The 20027-nt window shown below is 38.5% G+C and overlaps 1 long non-coding RNA gene and 1 pseudogene across 3 annotated transcripts in view; one reads left to right on the forward strand and one right to left on the reverse strand.

The window, feature by feature from the left end:
- The window catches only part of LOC130849402 (uncharacterized), an 80955-nt gene that overhangs the window by 50235 nt on the left and 10693 nt on the right, over window positions 1-20027 (reverse strand). The gene's annotated exons all lie outside the window — the stretch shown is intronic.
- LOC130850655 (U4 spliceosomal RNA) lies at window positions 15413-15538 on the forward strand (annotated as a pseudogene).

The raw sequence follows: 20027 nt of genomic DNA on the forward strand, positions 1-20027 counted from the left end.
GGGTGTGGGTCTAGGGCACAGGGGACAGTCCAGCTCTGCATTCAGGGACCTCTGAGGTAACACTGGGCTATGATGTCTGTTTGACTGAAGTGTACAAGTTTTTATTGCTTTGTCTGTCACAGGACACCGTGATACTTTAGAATAAATTTGGCTTCTGAATTTCTGCCAGCTACTGAATTCAAGTCCCTAATGAACTGAGACTTCCGGCTTGTTCTGAACCAAATAGTATTTAGGCTGAAGTGAAAAAGCTGAGCATCTATCAGTGAAGAGATTAAGGGAGAAATGGGAATTGCTCAACCATTTGCTAACTTTTTTTCCTTAGGTTCTAATTAAAAGACAGCTCTGCTAGTCATTGTCTTAGTTGGAATGAAAAGCCCTTGGAACAGCAGTGTTCCTGTGTGTGAACGTGAGTAGAAAGAATAATTCTGCTGCCTCATATCTCCCCTTATATTTTTTTTTCTAGTGTGTTTCACTTCATGGAATCACCTGTTGTCTGGATCTTTATTCAACTAAATTACTGGTAAAAATACTTCTTCATTCTAAGAATTTTTACAAGGTCTGGCAGGTCTTATACATCATGTGTTCATGTTACTAATCTATAAATAACTAGTTTAATGCTGGTGTTGAATTTTGTAGGGAATTATGTGGGGAGAAAGTAGAGGACATAAAAGTGTGCGAAAATTCATTTACTTTTCAAATTTCACCATTGAGGACTAATCTCTCTTAAATTCTTATATCCTTTTATCCCCTCACATGGGTGAATTCGGCCTCTCATTTAGTCCATATTATTTATAGAGGAAGGCTTCCCATGTGCCAGGAATTTCCATGTAGGGGGAGTGCTGAATAGGGTAGTCTTATCCCTGCTCTCATGCAGTTCATTTTCTACTTGGGAGGCAGACAATAAACAGGAAAATAAATCAGTAAACAAATTAAAAATGAATATATAAAATAGTATGTTAAAAAGTAATGTGCTATAGCGAACAAGTACAGATTTAGATGATAAATTAGTATGGTTCAGGGAGGTGAGTCATTATTTGAAATGTTGTGGTGAAGTGTCTTTAATTTCCAAACCACCCATTTAAACAAAACATACCAAAGACTCAGAAATTAAGAAATAGATAAGAATATTCTATATACGAAGACATTACTGATATATCCTACTCTGCTAACTAAAGCAAGGCAAGATTTTTTAAATCCCTTTTTCCTGATGATTAGAAAATGTTTTATTTTGGATTTCATTAAAGTGCTTTGCTGGAAATCTATTTGGACATCTTATGGGATTATTATGGAACTTTTAAGAACACTCGATATGTATAAAACTCACACATACAACAAACTTAACCTTCCTGAAGCACAGAAAGCTGAAAATAAATTATAGGTAAACTTTGGAAAAACATAAACACACAGTTGAAAGTCCAGATATGAGGAGCCAATCATTGTTTGATGTACTGAGGCCCTCACTTTGTTTATACACACATTTTTGACACAAGTGTGGGTATCTTCCTAATTTCATATCAGATTAGAAACATCAGATTAGTTTTACAGAAAGAACTGCTAGAAACAAATAAACTAAAAGCTGAGGAATCACAACATGATGGCTAAGGGGGGCAGAGTCAAGGTAAATTCAAGACCCATACCTCTGGGTGCTAACTCCCACTAATGGAAGAGTAACGATAATTGCACAGGTTCTCTCCAAGGAGTTAGGAGTCTGAGCCCCACACTGGGCTCCCCAGCCTGGGGGGTCCTGTGCCAGGATGATGAGCACCTAGAATGATTGGCTTTGAATGCCAGTGGGGATCTAAGAAATAGAGACTCCACTCTTAAAGGGCTCACACAAAATCTCACATGCTCCAGGACCCAGAGCAGAAGCAGTAATTTGAAAGGAGCCTGGGTGAGACCCATCTACTGATCTCAGAGAGTCTCCCAGAGGGGCAGGAGGCAACCGGAGCTCATCTTGAGGACAAAGACATTGGTGGCAACCATTTGGGGAGCTTGTTCTATCACACAGACACTGGTGCTGGCCAGTACCATTTTGGAATCCCCCCCTTTTAGTTTATTAGCCTCAGGACCCAGCCCTGAGTCTACCCGCCAGCCTATAGGCACTAGTACTGAGCGGCCTCAGGCCAAACAACTAGCTGGGTGGGGACACAGCTCCATCCATCAACAGGCTGCTTTAAGATCTTCTAAACCCAATGATACCCCTGGACGCAGCCCTGTATACCAGAGGGCCCAGGACCCAGCACCACAAAGGGTGTAGTCACTAGATTTGGGACCCCCAGGACCCTTGCAGCCAAAGACCGTAGGACCCAGCCTCACCCACCAGTGGGTGGACACCAGCCCTAGAACAACTGCAGGTCCACAGCCGGCCATGTCAGGACACAGCCTACCCATCAACAGGCTGGCACCAGCCCCAGAAACCACTGGGCCAAAACCAGCTCTGAAACACCTTGAGCCTCTCAGCCAGCCTCAGTGGATCTGGCCCCACTCACCAGCTAGTCAACATAAGCTTCAGGGCAACTTAGACCCCACAGGCAGCTGTGTGAGGACCTGGCTCCACCTACTAGCAATTCGACACCAGCTCTGGAACCATAGCCAGTGACCACAGATGCCAGTACTGCCCACCAGTGGGCCAGCACTAACCCCAGGACCTGGTTTCACCTACTGGTGGGCAGGTACCAGTTCCAGGATCTCCTGGACCCCACCCCTGCCCACCAGACACTGGTCCCAGGACCACCACAGCCTGCAGCCTGCCTTGTAAGGACCAGTCAATATACCAGCAGGCTGGCAACAGTCCTAGAACTGCCCAGGCTCTGGCTCAGCCCAGAAGCAGCCAACTTGAGCTCTGGGACACTGTGTGACCCTCAGCTAACGGTCCTGGATTCCAGCCCTACACACCAGTGAGCTACAATAAGCTTTGGGATTCCCAGAGTGTTCTAGCCAGAGTCCCAAAGAAATGGGTCCACCCACCATTGAGCTGGCACTAGTTCTAGGGCTCCATGGGCCCTGGACCCACCCACCATCAGGGCATCACCTTAGTCACTTCAGCCAGCCACCCCAGGATCCAGCCCCTCACCAGTGGGCCAGCACTGGCTTTGGGGCACCACAGGACCTGCAGCCAACCATGTCAGGAATCAGCCCCACACACCAGCAGTCCAATACTAGATCCGGGAACCCCAACCCTGCAACCACCCACTCCAGAACCCAGCTGGCTCTGCAATTCTACCAGTGAGCCAGCATTAGAACTGCAACCCACTGCAAAGCCAGCAACATCATAACCTAGCCCCACAAACCAGTGGCTAGCAGCCTCCACACAAGACAGGGCCTGGCAACAAATTGCACTGGGGACCAGCCATGACTCCAGGCCACCCATAGTAGTCCGTCCACCACAACAGAAGGACTCATGCAGGGGCTTCCTAGGTGCTGCAGTGGTTAAGAATCCACCTGCCAATGAAGGGGACATGGGTTCGATCCCTGCTCCAGGAAGGTCCCACATGCCGCAGAGCAACTAAGCCTGTGCGCCACAACTGTTGAGCCTGCGCTCTAGAGCCCTTGAGCCACAACTATTGAGCCCATGTGCTGCAACTACTGAAGTTCATGTGCCTAGAGCGCATGTTCTACAACAAGAGAAGCCACCACAGTGAGGAGCCCACACACCACAATAGAGTAGTCCCTGCTTGCCTCAACTAGAGAAAGCCTGTTTGCAGCAACAAAGACCCAACACAGCAAATAAATAAATAAATTTGTTTAAAAAAAAAAAAGGAAGGACCCATGCAGCCCACATAGAGGGCATCCCTAAAGCATATAGCTCTGGTGACCAGAGGGAAGTATGCTACAGGGACACATAGGATGTCTCCAATAAAAGGCCACTTCTCCAATATCGGGAAACTTAGGCCACCTACCAGATACATAGAAATAAAAACAGCAAATTAGGCAAAATGAGGCTACAGAGGAATATGTCCCAAACAAAAAAATGAGATAAAACCCCAGGAAAAGAACTAAAAGAGGGAGAAAATATTTGCAAACAAATCAACAGACAAAGGACTAATCTCCAAAATATATAAATAGTTCATGCAGGTTAACATAAGAAAAACCCAATCAAAAAATGGGCAGAAGGCCTAAATAGGCATTTCTCCAAAGAAGACATACAGATGGCCAAGAGGCATATGAAAAGATGCTCAACATCACTATTAGAGACATGCAGATCAAAACTACAATGAGGTATCACCTCACACTGGTTAGAATGGGCATCATCAGAATATCTACAAACAATAAATGCTGGAGAGGGTGTGGAGAAAAGGGAACCCTCTTGCACTGTTAGTGGGGATGTAAATTGATACAGCCATTATGGAGAACAGTATAGAGGTTCCTTAAGGAACTAAAAATAGAACTACCATATGATCCAGCAATCCCACTACTGGGCCTATACCCAGAGAAAACCATAATTCAAAAAGACACATGCATCCCAAAGTTCATTGCAGCACTATTTATAATAGCCAGGTCATGGAAGCAACCTAAATGTTCATCAACAGATGAATGGATAAAAAAGATGTGGTACATATATACAATGGAATATTACTCAGCCATAAAAAGGAATGAAATTGGGACATTTGTAGAGACAAGGATGGATCTAGAGACTCATACAGAGTGAAGTAAGTCAGAAAGAGAAAAACAAATATCATATATTAATGCATATATACAGAATCTAGATAAATGGTACAGATCAACTGGTTTGCAAGGTAGAAATAGAGACACAGATGTAGAAAACAAACATATGGGCACCAAGGGAGGAAAGTGGGGGGGGTGAGGGGGGTAGGATGCATTGGGAGATTGGGATTGCCATATATACATTACTAATAAGAAAAAAAATTAAATTGTACACTTTAAATATATGAGTTTATTGTATGTCAATTATATCTCAATAAAAGTCCTTAAAAAAAAAAAAACTGAAAGAAATGGAGATAGGCAGTCTACCCAAGAAAGAGTTCAAAGTAATGATTGTAACAATGATCAAAGAATTCCAGAGAAGAATGGATAAATGGCATAAGAAGTTAGATGTTTTTAACAAAGAGTTATAAAATATGAAGAAGAATCAGAGATGAAAAATACATAAATGAAAAATACACTAAAGGAATCAATAGTAGATTAAATGATACAGAGGAACGGATCAGTGAAATGGAAGACAGACTAGTGGAAATCACTAATGCTGAACAGAAAAAAGAATTTTAAAAAAATGAGGACAGTTTAAGACACCTCTAGGACAACATAAATCATACTAATATTCACTTATAGGGGTCCCAAAAGGAGAAAAGAGAGAGAGGAGCAGCAAACATATTTGAAGACATAATCACTGAAAAATTCCCTAACCTGGGAAAGGAAAGAGACATCCAACTCCAGGAATCATAGCGAACCCCAAGCAGTATTCACCCAAAGAGGACCACACCAAGGAGCACTATAATTAAAATGGCAGAAATTAGAGATAAAGAGAGATTAAAATCAGCAAGGAAAAAGTAACAAACTGAGTGCAAGGAACTCCCATGACACTATCAGCTAACTTTTCAGCAGAAACTCTGCAGGACAAAAGGGAGAGTCATGATATATTTAGAGTGATGAAAGGGAAAAACTACAACCAAGAATACTCAACCTGGGAAGGGTTTCATTGAGATTTGATGTGGAGATCAAAAGTTTTACAAATAAGTTAAAGGTTTAGTACCACCAAACTTGCTTATATACAATGGAATATTACTCAGCCATAAAAAGGAATGAAATTGAGCTACCTGTAGTGAGCTGGATGGACCTAGAGTCTGTCATACAGAGTGAAGTAAATCAGAAAGAGAAAAACAAATACCATATGCTAAAGCATATATATGGGATCTAGAAAAGTGGTACTGATGAACCTAGTGGCAGGACAGGAATAGAGATGCAGACACAGAAAATGGACTTGAGGACACTGAGGGGGAAGGGGGGAAGGGGAAGCTGGGATGTAGTGAGAGAGTAGCACTGACAAATACACACTACGAAATATAAGATAGATAGCTAGTGGGAAGCTGCTATAGAGCACAGGGAGATCAGCTTGATGCTTTGTGAAGACGTAAGGAGTGGGAGACAGGCTCAAGAGGGAGGGGATATGGGGATATACATATACATATAGCTGATTCACTTTATTGTACAGCAGAAACTAATACAATACTGTAAAGCAATTATACTCCAATAAAGATAAAAAAATGTTAAAGAGACTCCTCTAAGTGAGAAAGGCCACAACTAGAAACATGAATAATATGAAAGGAAAAAGCTCATCAGTAAAGGTAAATATACAGTAAGGGAAGTAAATCAACCACCATATAAATCTAGTAGGAAAGTTAAAAGACAAAAGGAGTAAAATTATCTATATCCACAATATTCAGTTAAGGGCTACATGAAACAGATAGATCTAAAATACAACATCAAAAAGAGTAATGATAAGAGTAGGAAAATACAAATGCAGGGTTGTTAAAATGCATCAGCAACTTTAAATAATCATGTAAATATATATAGATTGCTATATATAAACCATATGGTAACCACAAACAAAAAATAGATACACACACAAAAAAAAAGGAATCCAAACATAACACCAAAGATAGTCATCAAATCACCAGAGAAGAGAACAAAGAAAAAGAAAGGAATGAAAAGAAACTACAATAACAACCCCAAAATAATTAATAAAGTGGCAATAAATTTAAACCTACTGATAACTACTTTAAATATAAATGGTTTAAATGTGCCAGTCAAATGTTATACACTGGCTGAATGGATATGACAACAAGACCCATATATATACTGCCTGCAAAAGATTCACTTCAGATCTAAAGACACACAAAGACTGAAAGTTATGGTATGCAAAAAGGTATTCCATGCAAATGGAAATCAAAAGAAAGTCAGGGTAGCAACAGTTAGACAAAATTGACTTTAAAACAAAAAGATAAGATGATTGAACCTGGTGTACCCCCAAAAAAATAAAAAATAAAAACAAACAAACAAACAAAAAAAAAACAAAGGGATAAAGAAGAACTTTAGATAAAGATCAAGGGGTCGATCTAAGAAGACATAACAACTATATGTATATATGTATCCAACATAAGAGCACCTAAATACACAAAGCAAGTATTAGCAGCTATAAAAGGAGAAATCAACAGCAACACCATAACAGTAGGGAACTTTAACACCCCACTTACATCAATGGACAGATCATCCAGACAGAAAATCAAGGAAACACTGGCCTAAGTGACACATTATACCAGATGAACTTAATAATATATAAAGAATATTTCATCCAGGAAGTAGAATACACATTCTTTTCAAGCGCATTTGGAACAGTCTCCAGGATAGATCATATGCTAGACCACAAAACAAACCATGGTAATAAAGATTAAAAAAATAAAAAATAAAAAAAAAGAAGCAATAACTTCTATGCCCCATGGAACCTGCAACTCCCTCAAATCAAGCATCATTTCCAAAAACAATGGTATGAGACTAGAAATCAACTACAAGAGAAAAACTGCAAAAACACAAACAAAAGGAGGCTAAACAATATGCCAATAAACAACCAATGGATCATGGAAGAAATCAAAGAAGACATCAAAAACATATGTGGGGACAAATGAAAATAAACACATAGCAATCCAAAATTTGAGGGACAAAGCAAAAGTACATAGTTCTAGGAGGGAAGTATAGCAATATGAACTTACCTGAGGAAGGAAAAAAAATTCAAATAAACAAGCTAAACTTACACCTAAATAGCAAGAAAAAGAACAGAAAAAAACCCAAAGTGAGTAGGAGGAAAGAAATCATAAAGATCAGAGGACAAATAAATGAAATAAAAATTTAAAAAAAACCAGAAAACATCAATGAAACAAAGAGTTGGTTCCCTGAAAAGATAAATAAAATGGATAAACCTTTAGCCAGACTCGTCAAGAAAAAAAGGAAAAGGGGCCAAATTAATAAAATCAGAAGTGATAAAGGAGAAGTTGGAACTGACATCACAGAAATACAAACAATAATAAGAGACTACTACAAACAACTACACGCTACAACTACAACTACATGGATAACCTAGAAGAAATGGACAAATCCCTAGAAACATTCAATCTCCAAAGACTGAAACTTGAAGAAATAGGAAATATGAACAGACCAATTACCAGTAATGAAACTGAACCAGTAATTTAAGTAAAAAACTCCCAACAAACAAAGGCCAGGACCAGATGGCTTCATATGTAAATTCTATCAAACTTTTAACTGTGCTGTCCCCAAGACTAACAGCATAGTAGTGCTTGAGAGCTAAATAAATTCAACTCCAGAAATAATGTAAAAACAGACAATTTTATAGGAATCTCTCAAAGAGGCTCAAAGAAAGATTACAGTATATGATGCTCATAAAAATGTCCTAAAACCCACTTTACCCCTTTATATCCCCCAGGGTTCCATTCGTTAAAGCAACCACTTTCCTAGAAACTAGCTTCTCTCTCTTCTACCCAGACTCCCTCTCAAAAGCTCCAGCTAAAGTTGGCTTATCTGTCTTCTACCACCCCCTTACCATCATCAAAGTCTCCGTGACATTTCTAAGGTAAATGGAGTTTCTTCTCTATAGCTCGACACAACACAACACTGAAAGGGGTGCAGGAAAGTGCAGAAAATATGTTAGAATGTGGGGTTGGGAGAAAGGGTGCAAATATATGTTTATGCTGGCACATAAATAACTGGAAACTGTTTAACCTCACAAACTGAAAGAAGTGCAAAAGAAAAGAACAATGTAACATTTTTTTTTGCCCATTAAATTGTCAACAACAAAAAGGTTCTTATGTGAACCCCCAATAAAAAGCAAGGATGTGATGAAACTGATATCCTCATATGTTGAAGGTACCACTGAAACTGGCAAAACCCTATGAAAAACAGGTATGCAATGTATATAGAGAATAATACAAATACTTATGCCAATTAGCCCTCCTAGAAATCCAATCTAATGAAATAATGTAAAATACAAAAATATTTCATACATTTTTATCAAGGGTTTCATTACAAATAAAACTTGAAACAGCTTAACTCTACAATAGAAATTTTGGACTACACTATGATACATCCACTAGAATAGTTTATATTACTTTGCCTCTTCATAATATTCATTCGTATTGTATAACTGCAAACTTTAGATGATGGAAAAATTTACCAGAAAGTAATGTACCACAACATTTTAGGGTAGTAGGATTATGGATGATATTTTTCTTTTGCTCTGTTTTATAAATTTTCTGCTGTAGTTATATTATTTTTATGACAAAAATATTACATTAAAAAGAAAAAAGACTTCTCTGAGTACAGAAAATGAGACTGTGTGAGTAAAACCAATGGCTTTCTATATCATAAAAAGCTTTTTATGTCAGAAAAAAATTAAGACTATGTACTGAAGAAAATTAGGATGAATTATAACTGACTGAGAGTTCCTGTTTGATCCTATTGTGTGCCAGACTGATGTTTTTGTGGCTTTTACTCCCTTTTAGGCACATGTGATGTTCTCATAGTTGGTAAGTTTTATGAAAGGTTTGCTGAGGAAACCTAGCATCCTTAACAGTAAGTATCCACTTATACTAAATGAAATATAAAAAGGGAGATGAAAATATCCTACAATGCAATTTCAATTAGAAAGAAAATAATAATAAATCCAGGTCATGGTGTGGCAAAACTGGTATCCTTATATGCATATACAGTGAGTGTCCTTTATCAAAAGTTCTATACTATTGTTGAACCATTACAAAAAAGAATCATTTTTCCTATTTTAATGTGGCTGCAGAAGGCAACTTGCTCTTTGGTTTATAACCTGGGAATAGTCTTCAGGATGGTAGCTGTGCCCATTTGCACAAATTGAAAGCCACAAAGACCAACTTTCTAAGCCCATTTCTGTGATCTGCCTATGTGAGAGGAATAATTTTGTGAAAGAGTTTCTATGAGGGTCAGTAGAGGCTGTTGCATAGAGTAGCTCACGCCTTGTGCCTCACATAAGAGACACGTGCAGGGCCATGGAGAGCTGAGCCCAGGAGCTCCAGTGTTTGTTCTCACCCACTTGTTGAAAGGCTGCTGTTGGACAAAGGTTACAAACTCTCTCACTGCTCATTTATAACCCTGTTGTAAGAAGACTAATATGCTAGACCAAACAAGGAACAGAGGGGAAATCTTAAAGATAAGCTTGTGTGGGGCTGTTTTTGGTAGCAGAATTTGTAGACACCTCTAGTGGGACTAGATATTAAGATAGAGTTTAAAACCTGCAGATTAAAATATAAGATGTGACCCCATAAAACTGCTATAAGAGAACATAGGCAAAACATTCTCTGGCATAAGTCATACTAATGTTTTCTTAGGTCAGTTTCCCAAGGCAATAGAAATAAAAGCCAGAATAAACAAATGGGACCTAATCAAACTTATAAGCTTTTGTACTGCAAAGGAAACCATAAATAGAATGAAAAGGCAACCTATGGACTAGGAGAAAATATTTGCAAATGATGCAACCAACAAGGGCTTAATTTCCAAAATATACAAACAGCTCATACAACTCAATATCAAAAAGAAAGCAAACTCAATCAAAAAATGAGCAGAAGACCTAAATAGACATTTCTCCAAAGAAGACATAAAGATGGCCAAGAGGCACATGAAAAGATCCTCAGCATCGCTAATTATTTGCAAAATGCAAATCAAAACTCCAGTTAGGTACCACCTCACACCAGTTAGAATGGCCATCATTAAAAAGCCTACACATAACAAATGCTGGAGAGGGTGTGGAGAAAAGGGAACCCTCCTATACTGTTGATGGGAATGTATATTGGTGCAGCCACTATGGAAAACAGTATGTAGGTTCCTCAAAAAACTAAAAATAGAGTTATCATATGATCCAGCCATCCCACTCCTGGGCATATACCCAGACAAAACTATAATTCAAAAAGATACATGTACTCTCTGTGTTCATAGCAGCACTATTTACAATAGCCAAGACACGGAAACAACCTAAATGCCCATAGACAGATGAATGGATAAGGAAGATGTGGTATACATATACAATGGAATATTACTCAGCCATAAAAAAGAATGAAATAATGCCATTTGCAGCAACATGGATGGACCTAGAGATTATCATACGAAGCAAAGTCAGTCAGAAAGAAAAAGATAAATACTATATAATATCACTTACATGTGACATCAAAAATATGACACAAATGAACTTATCTACAAACCAGAAACAGACTCACAGACATAGAGAAGAGATTTGTGGCTGCCAAGGGGGAGAAGGGTTCGGGGAGTGTTGGATTGGGAGTTTGGGACAAGCAGATGCAAAGTATTATGTAGAGAATGGATAAACAACAAGGTCCCACTGTGTAGCACAGGGAACTATATTCAATATCCTCTAATAAACCATAACAGAAAAGAATAAGAAAAAGAATATATAGATATAGATATAGATATACAGATGTATAACTGAATCCCTTTGCTGTACACCAGAAGCGAACACAACATTGTAAGCCAAATATACTTCAATTTAAAAAAAAGCCTGCGGGTTATATTTTCCATGCATTCAATTACCTCTTTTGCTACCTAGGCATGTTGTTTGTTATGATTGTCTTTATTTTGCCCATCAGTGTTTCCTGTTGGACAATTCTAAAACACAAAAAGGGTTAAGTGCAGCCATATTCTCCTAGAAAATGTTTAAAACTGTACTTGCCTCTTTTTGTGAGCCAAAGAGAAGTTTAAAAAAGCCTTAAAAAAACAAAAACAAAAACCTACATAAACAGATGCAGTCATTCTTATAAAGAAGATCCTTGACACACATTGTGGATAGAGAAGTATTTACATTAAAATAAATAAATATGACACTAAGAATACTTTTTAAAAAGTTTAGAATTTTAAGAACCTGAGTTTTACAAAAGAAAAAGTAGGTGTAAGGGATTTTTGCAAAGTTGTTGATGAGAATATTGGTATCCTAGTTTTACTGAGACACTTCAGATTCTGACCTCTGTACAAAGACCCTGTTAGGGCACTAGAAGGTAGATAGTGTGTCCCACTGGCATATATACCCAGCTGCCAGTGTGAAATAACTGAGGTTTTGCTTTGGGTATTAAATAAATAATAAACCTTTTATAAATACCATTTACTGCATAAACATTTTCACCAGGAAGAGAGCATATACAAGCTTTTGTACTAGTTGATTTAAGTATAACAAAATCAGTGAGGTCAAAGTCAATGAGGTCAATTTTATAAGCTTGATAAGCAAATTCTATATCCACGAGAAACAGTTTTTAACTTCAAATGAACAGTTTTCTATAGCAAATGTGCTCAGCAAATGCAGTCTCCTATGGAAGCTTTATAGAAATCAAAGTTTTGATATTTCACAGAGGATGCCAATATAAACTTTTTAAAAAGCAGAATATCACAACAGAATTTCTTACAAACAATCTAGTCAGGAACTCAATTTCAAGATAGAATAATTAGTAGAGATTTGAATTTAAGTCACATGTTTATCCTTCCTAACTAATGTCCTCTATATCCCGGCTTGACATGTAAATATACCTTGCTCTTCTTCATTACAAAGAGAAAATGAAAGTAACCCAATGCTTTACATTAGCAAAAGTCTGTGTGTCAAAAACATTTTCTCCTTAAAGCTCCTCACTTAATACCACTATAATTTATGAGTTTGTTTTTTTTTAAATTTTAGGCTTTAAAAAATTAAGGCTGGAACAAACATATGGACACCAAGTGGGGAAGGGGGGTGGGATTCGAGGGGAATGAATTGGGAGATTAGGATTGCCATATATACATTACTAATAAGAAAAAAGTATCAAATTGTATACTAAATATATACAGTTTATTGTATGTCAATTGTATCTCAATAAAAGTTCTTAAAGAAAAAAAAAAATTAAGGCTGGGCTTCCTAGGTGGTGAGCTGGTTAAGAATCCTCCTGCTAATGCAGGGGACATGGGTTTGATCCCTGCTCCAGGAAGATCCCACATGCCAAGGAGCAACTAATCCCATGAGCCACAACTACTGAGCCCATGTGCCGCAACTACTGAAGCCCACCCGCCTAGAGCCCATGCTCCGCAACAAGAGAAGCCAGGGCAATGAGGAACCTGTGAACCACAACAAAGAGTAGCCGCTGCTCACCACAACTAGAGAAAGCCCGCGTACAGCAATGAAGACCCAATACAGCCAATAAATAAATAAATAAATAAATAAATAAATAAATGCTGAATTAAAGTAGTTAAGACTTTTAATTTTCTCTTTCTGTACCAGTCTGAAGTTAATATATTCTAGGGCAAATAATTCTCTCTTCCTCTTAGAGATAATCAAAAATGATCACCTCCTCCCTGCCAACTACTTCATTCCTCATCCATATACCTTGCTTATCAATTGGAGGGTCAAATTTCGAAGTCTAACTACTGATTTGTTTCATCCAGGTAATTTAAGACCATATGCTCATATTAGTCATCCACAAGCATAAATAAATTCAATAACCATTTCATAAAAAATATTTCTTTAGAAATCATTATCTTGTCTAATCTAAGCAATCTTAGATCACGCACCATTTCTTCATATATTCCATGACTTAAAACTTGCTTGCTGTTTTTTTGAATGTTCCATAAATGTGTAATGTCCATGGCAGGAGCATTCTCTCTGACCAATGGCAACCCGGAAGGTGGCAGGGGAAAAGATCATGGTCCTCTTTAATCTTAAAGGTCAGGGAGCAAAACTCCCAAACATGTAAACAACTCATAATAAAACCTATTGTGTGGGACTTCCCTGGTGGTGCAGTGGTTAAGAATCCGTCTGCTGACACAGGGAACACAGGTTCAAGCCCTAGTTTGGGAAGATCCCACATGCCACGGAGCAACTAAGCTGGTGTGCCACAACTACTGAAACCTGCATGCCTAGAGCCTTGCTCCACAACAAGAAAAGCCACTGCAATGAGAAGCCCGTGCACTGCAATGAAGAGTAGCCCCCGCTCACCACAGCTAGAGAAAGCCTGCACACAGCAACAACAAAGACCCAATGCAGCCAATAAATAAATAAATATTAAATAAATAAGTAAATAAAACCTATTGTGTGTAATTTATCAAAATTTCCAAACATTTAAAAAACATTTAATTTTGGCTAGATTCACTTCTTGGGATAACAAGCAACTCACAATGAAACCTATTATGTGTCATTTATGAAAATTTCAAAATATTTTAAAAACTTTTATTTTTGGCTTGATTCACACCTTGGGATAACAAAATGCCACTTATTTTCATATTAGAAATAATGTATAACTAAAATTAGAGAATGAAGTTCTAAGCTTACATAATCAGAATGCATTCTACTGGAGGAGAGACAACAATAAACAAGACAATTAATGAATTATATTACAGGGGATAAAGGCTATGAAAAAATAGAGCAGAGTAAGAGAGATCAGGAACATGGGTGAGGGGGACATGCAATCTTTAATACGATGGTTAGGATACGCCTCGTTGAGAGCTTTCTGGGTGTGTGTGTGTATGTATTCTATTTTTGTCTCATTTTAATTTATTAGTAAATATTCAAACTGCTTATGCTTTTTTTTAAAAAAAAGGAGATTACTTTTTCACGCGCTCTTTAGAGAGGGAAGTGGGAATGAAGTGGCCAGACAGTGATGTTAGCAGGGGAAATACCACCTACAAACACGAATCAATGGGTTGAGGTGTGTTTAGTATCCAGAGGAAAGCAGTGTGGTGATCAAGTAGCGATATTTTCTAGGGGGTTTGTTGTTGTGTCCTGCCTGAGAATGAAGGATTTTGATGGATGAAACCGCCACTCTTCTACCTCAGGAAATGCTGCCACAACTCTTTACCAAGTTAAATAGTGTATGTCCAAATTGTCCTAAACTCACCCTGGGTTTCACTGTTTTACTCTACTAATGCTGAACTGGGTGAGCAAATCTGTTTTAGACATATCACATTATTGGTGATTTCATATGCCTCCTCAATCCTCACCTTTCCCAGATTTGGGATTTTGGGGGATGTGTAATTACCCTGTGCGTTTCCTACCCCATGCAGTGGGCTTTCCCACACTCATCAAATCTCTCATTCTCTCATCTTCTAGGCCCCTTCCCCCCACTGCCCAGGACAATGAGCTCCTTGTGAGCAGGGACCACCTACAGGCACTCAAAATACTTTTCACTTAATGATTTTTGATCTCTGCTTGTAGTTAAGATTAATAAGAATAGCAACAGCTAATATGTTTGTCTACAAAATGCTTTGCCATTTACTGTCCTCTTTGTTCCTCAAAGCAGAGAAGATTCCAAAGTGTAGAGAAATTCAGTGACTTGCTTAAAATCATACAAGTAGGCCATTATTAAGAGTTAGGGCTTTAGTCCCAATTATCTGACTCAGCTTTGCGCAGTGGCAGTATCGTAGCCAATGAGGTTTATCCGAGGCGCGATTATTGCTAATTGAAAACTTTTCCCAATTATCTGACTCAAAATCTTGAAACCATTTGCATACTCTGTTGATAATTCTAGTTGCACATTTCTGAATCTGAATCTGATTTTGTATCACTGAAATTCGGTATCCAGAACTATATAGTACAAAGCTGAAATAGTTCCTTTTTTTCTTTCAATATTCCTTTTTTTCCCCCCTCTATTTTATTGGATTTGTTTCAGCTTTTCTGGTAGCTTTTCTGGTATCTTTCTGGAGAACTGTTTGCAATCTCTCCTCTTTCACTCTGTTCTGAGTTACTAGCCTATAAGAAAATTACAATATTTCTGTAAAGGTATCTGCCCAAATTAAGGTTTTGTGAAAACTTTCCTGTTTGTTTGCACAGACTTGCAAATTCTTTCTGTGATTAACCTCAAAGGCTTGACATTTCACTAGCAAAAAAAAATACTATTATCAGCACATTTGATATTTTACTGTGTATTTACTACATCAATAATTTGTGACAAATGTTAAACAAGTTAAGTCATGCACTGATCACTGAGAAATAATATTGTTAGACTGCTCCACAGAACCCATTAATCCCTGCCCCTTTTTTTCTGCTGCTAATCCACTCCCATTTCTACACAAAAAGCCTTCTTGTCCAGTCAGATAAAGCCTTGAATCTTCATTAGTATTATGCATAGTTCAAAACTATTACGGCCATTCTCTGGAAAGGCTCACTGCATTACTCTATATTCACATCAGCTACCATTAACCACCTGCACAGACATTCTCTGAACACATACTAAGGTGGTATCCTCTCACGCCCCGTGTACCACTCAGCATCCAAGACTACTTTCAGGCCATTACTCACCTAACTACCTAGTCACTGCTCCTTGGAAGCCCATACCATGTGGCTGTCCAGCCCTCTAAGCTTCTTCATGCATGAATCTCAAGTTGACTTTCCTTATCCTGTGGAAACTTTGCTCCTGACTCATAGTCTTCTCTTTATGATCCCATCATCTAACCCCCATGAGAGGGTAAAGAGGAACTGAGTAACGAGGAAGTACTGGGAAGTGGTGGAGTGAGTGAACTCTGTGCTTCCATTGTTAAATCCCTAATACCAACCCAGAGTTGAAATCTAAACGTACTTGTATTGTATGATTCATCATTCCACTTATGTAAAATGAAATGCTTATTAAATGACCCAGAAAGAGAGGAGGAAAATAGGTAAGACTCTGGGCTTTGTAATCAGTAAGACCTGTGTTCACACTCATTTACTAGCTATGAGACCCTCAGCAAGATCCTTATCCTGTCTAAATTCTACTTTCCTTCTAAAATAGGGAAAATAAGAGTTTCTACCTCACTTAACACAGTGCCTCACTTATGATGAATGCCACAGAATGTTAACTACTGTTATATACACATGATTATTATTACTGACATTTAAAAGTGATTAAATACTTCTATTTACTGTCAGTTCTAATATACCTTCATGAAACTACTGCTGCTCTCCTAATTGTGGGTATTAATCATACAGAAAATAGAATTTATACCTTAACTACAGGGGAAGAAGGAAGTCTTGTGTAAGATTGCAGTGCAAAGACATTCACATTGTGAAGCCTAAATGTCACAATGCTGTGGAGAACAATATTTAGTAATCAAAATTACTTTGGAATTAGTGAAATGTGTTGTTTTAAGGCATGGCCTTTGTCTAATAGGCAATTTAGATTCTTCTCACACAATGGATAGGATGGTTTTATTATTATTTCCTACTAAGTTTTTACTTAGTTTTAAAAGTTGGGATTTAGCATGTTTTTCCTTTTAAATACCTTGCAAATATTTGAAAAACTTGAGGCAAATTATGCTCTAAATTTCAAAATGAAAGCTACTGTCTAATTTCTTTCAAGACTGAAACGTATAATTGAGATACTGTCCCTATTTTTTCCCATTGCCAATAAGCAATAATACAGATGAAAAATCTAAAAATGTAGTTATCCATTTATACTCCCAAGAAAACAGTGGTGTTCATCCTCAAAATCTGCAAACAAATAGGGGCGGCGGGGAGGGGAAGCTGGGATGAAGTGAGAGAGTAGCATTGACATATATACACTACCAAATGTAAAACAGATAGCTAGTGGGAAGCTGCTGCATAGCACAGGGAGATCAACTCGATGATGGGTGATGACCTAGAGGGGTGCAGTGGGGAGGGTGGGAGGGAGGCCCAAGAGGGAGGGAATATGGGGATATATGTAAAATACAGCTGATTCACTTTGTTGTACAGCAGAAACTGGCACAACAGTGTAAAGCAATTGTACTCCAATAAAGATTCGGGAAAAAAAAAAGAAAAAATATATTACTTTAAGATTCTTAAAAAAAAAAGTACCTAATATACATAATGAATTAAAATTTTTTTTAACAACTCAAATGTTGAAAATGGAAACAGGATTTGAATATGATACTCCACTAGCTGGGTCACTGGTACCAAAGAAGTTGGAATGTACTTCAGGAGGTGGAAATGCCTTTGTTGTTGTTTTTCTTGGATTATTGTTGCTTCCAGTGATTTGGGTAATAACTGTCAGGGCTGTGCACAGGTGCTGTTTTTTTCAAAGCATTTCTATACTTTTGTCCATTTATGCTATGAACTTGGAGAAGTAGTAAGCTTTTCCTTCTCTTCGGGAACCTGAGCATTGGCTCCTTGGCTATGCCTCCAAGTCCTCCAAATCCTTGAAGTGTGCAGAATCTCTTAAGGATCCTGTGGAGACTTCGGCTTTACCTCCTCCCCTGCTCTCTGACTTCCACTGAATTCTCGACCTCTTCTGGCCTCCTTATGACTGCTCTCTCCTTTCTCTCCTCCACCACTTGGGCTTGTACCACACTTTATCCCTCATTCCCTTTACTTAAAGTAGCCTTACCACAAGCTGTTATGTAATAAATGTGTAGCTGTTTGCTTAAGGCTTGGGGTGGAAAGGGAAATTATGCTACAACCCAAAGTGGCACACAACATAGACTGAATAGTAGAAATCACTGAACCAAACATAACTGTTTCGTAAATAGTTATACTGGAACACAGCCACACCCATACCTTACTTAATGTCTATGGCTCTTTCACATTTACAACAGCAGAGCTGAATACATGCCAGAGACCCAGAGACTGCATGGCACAGAAAGCCAAATATTTACTACCGGCCCTTAAGAGGACAACTTTGCCAACCCCTGAACTATGTCAGACTATGAGGATTTTCTCACAGGCTGGTCCCCCATTACGCTTTGCTTTCCCCCCTCTTCTTAGGCCTCTCTCCCATTAGACATTCATCCCTTCAAATCTTTATTGCAATCTCAGGGTACCTCATTTCAACTCTAGGTTTTCTTGTAAATTCAAAACTTCAGTTTTTCATAGAGTATTCACCTAGTCCTTGCTTACTCCAGCTATGGTCAGGAGTCCTAAAATTTCCTATCCATAAGATCCTAGGGCATTTTCAGAAACAATACCACCAAAAGCACTAGAAAGGGGCTAGGTCATTCCGGTAGAAGCAGAAGAAAAACATCACAGTTTTTAGTAAATTTCCTTTATTTCCGACCTACCTCTTTCCCTTATCAACGCTCATTAATCTAAATCAGGCATTTTATAGCTACATACATGTCAGAAGTTATAAATTTAACAGAAAAGTGGAATTGGCCACAGGTAAAGGCAAGGAAGTGGGAGGGGCATTTTATAGTTAATTACGTTATACGCAATTCAAATCTTTCTAAACAAAAATATACAGGATAAGGTCGATATTCTCCTAAACAGAAATGAATTTGCAAAGCCCTATGTTTATTATCTGGCTTCTACTCACTTTGCTTCTGCCAAACAGCTTGTTTCTCACGACTGTTAATGGAAGCAAAAGAAATGTGCATTCCTTTTTAAAAATTCAGAATTGGTAACTTATTTTTTGAAGCTTCGGTGATCATCTAGCCGGATGCTTCTCCAATGGGCGTTTGCATATGCCCTGGGGATGCTTGGCTGGTATACCAATAGTATATAGAAGTCATGAGGTAAAAATGGCAAGGCTTCCTAGGAGAATATTTTTTCTTTTTTATATATATATTTTTGTTTTGTTTTATTTTGTCTGCCTTGGGTCTTCGTTACTGCATGCAGGCTTTCTCTAGTTGTGGCGATAGGGAGCTACTCTTCCATTGTGGTGTGTGGGCTTCTCAGTGTGGTGGCTTCTCTTATTGTGGAGCACGGTCTCTAGGCACATGGGCTTCAGTAGTTGTGGCTCGTGGGCTCAGTAGTTGTGGCTCCCAGGCTCTAGAGCACAGGCTCAGTAGTTGAGGTGCATGGGCTTAGTTGCTCTGCAGCACGTGGGATCATCCCGGCTCAGGGATCGAACCCGTGTCCCCTGCGTTGGCAAGAGGATTCTTAACCACTGCACCACCAGGGAAGTCACAGAGAATATATTTTTAATGTTATTCCAATAGTTCAAGTGGAAAATATTATTTCTATATTAACACAAATATGTAAGGGAGCAGAAGGCAAATAATGCAGGATGTGTTAAGATAAATAAGACAGAGAATATTGTACTTTCAGGGACAGTTTAAGGCCT

This window comes from Hippopotamus amphibius, chromosome 3, assembly GCF_030028045.1.
Source record: "Hippopotamus amphibius kiboko isolate mHipAmp2 chromosome 3, mHipAmp2.hap2, whole genome shotgun sequence".
Taxonomy (NCBI): Eukaryota; Metazoa; Chordata; class Mammalia; order Artiodactyla; family Hippopotamidae; genus Hippopotamus; species Hippopotamus amphibius.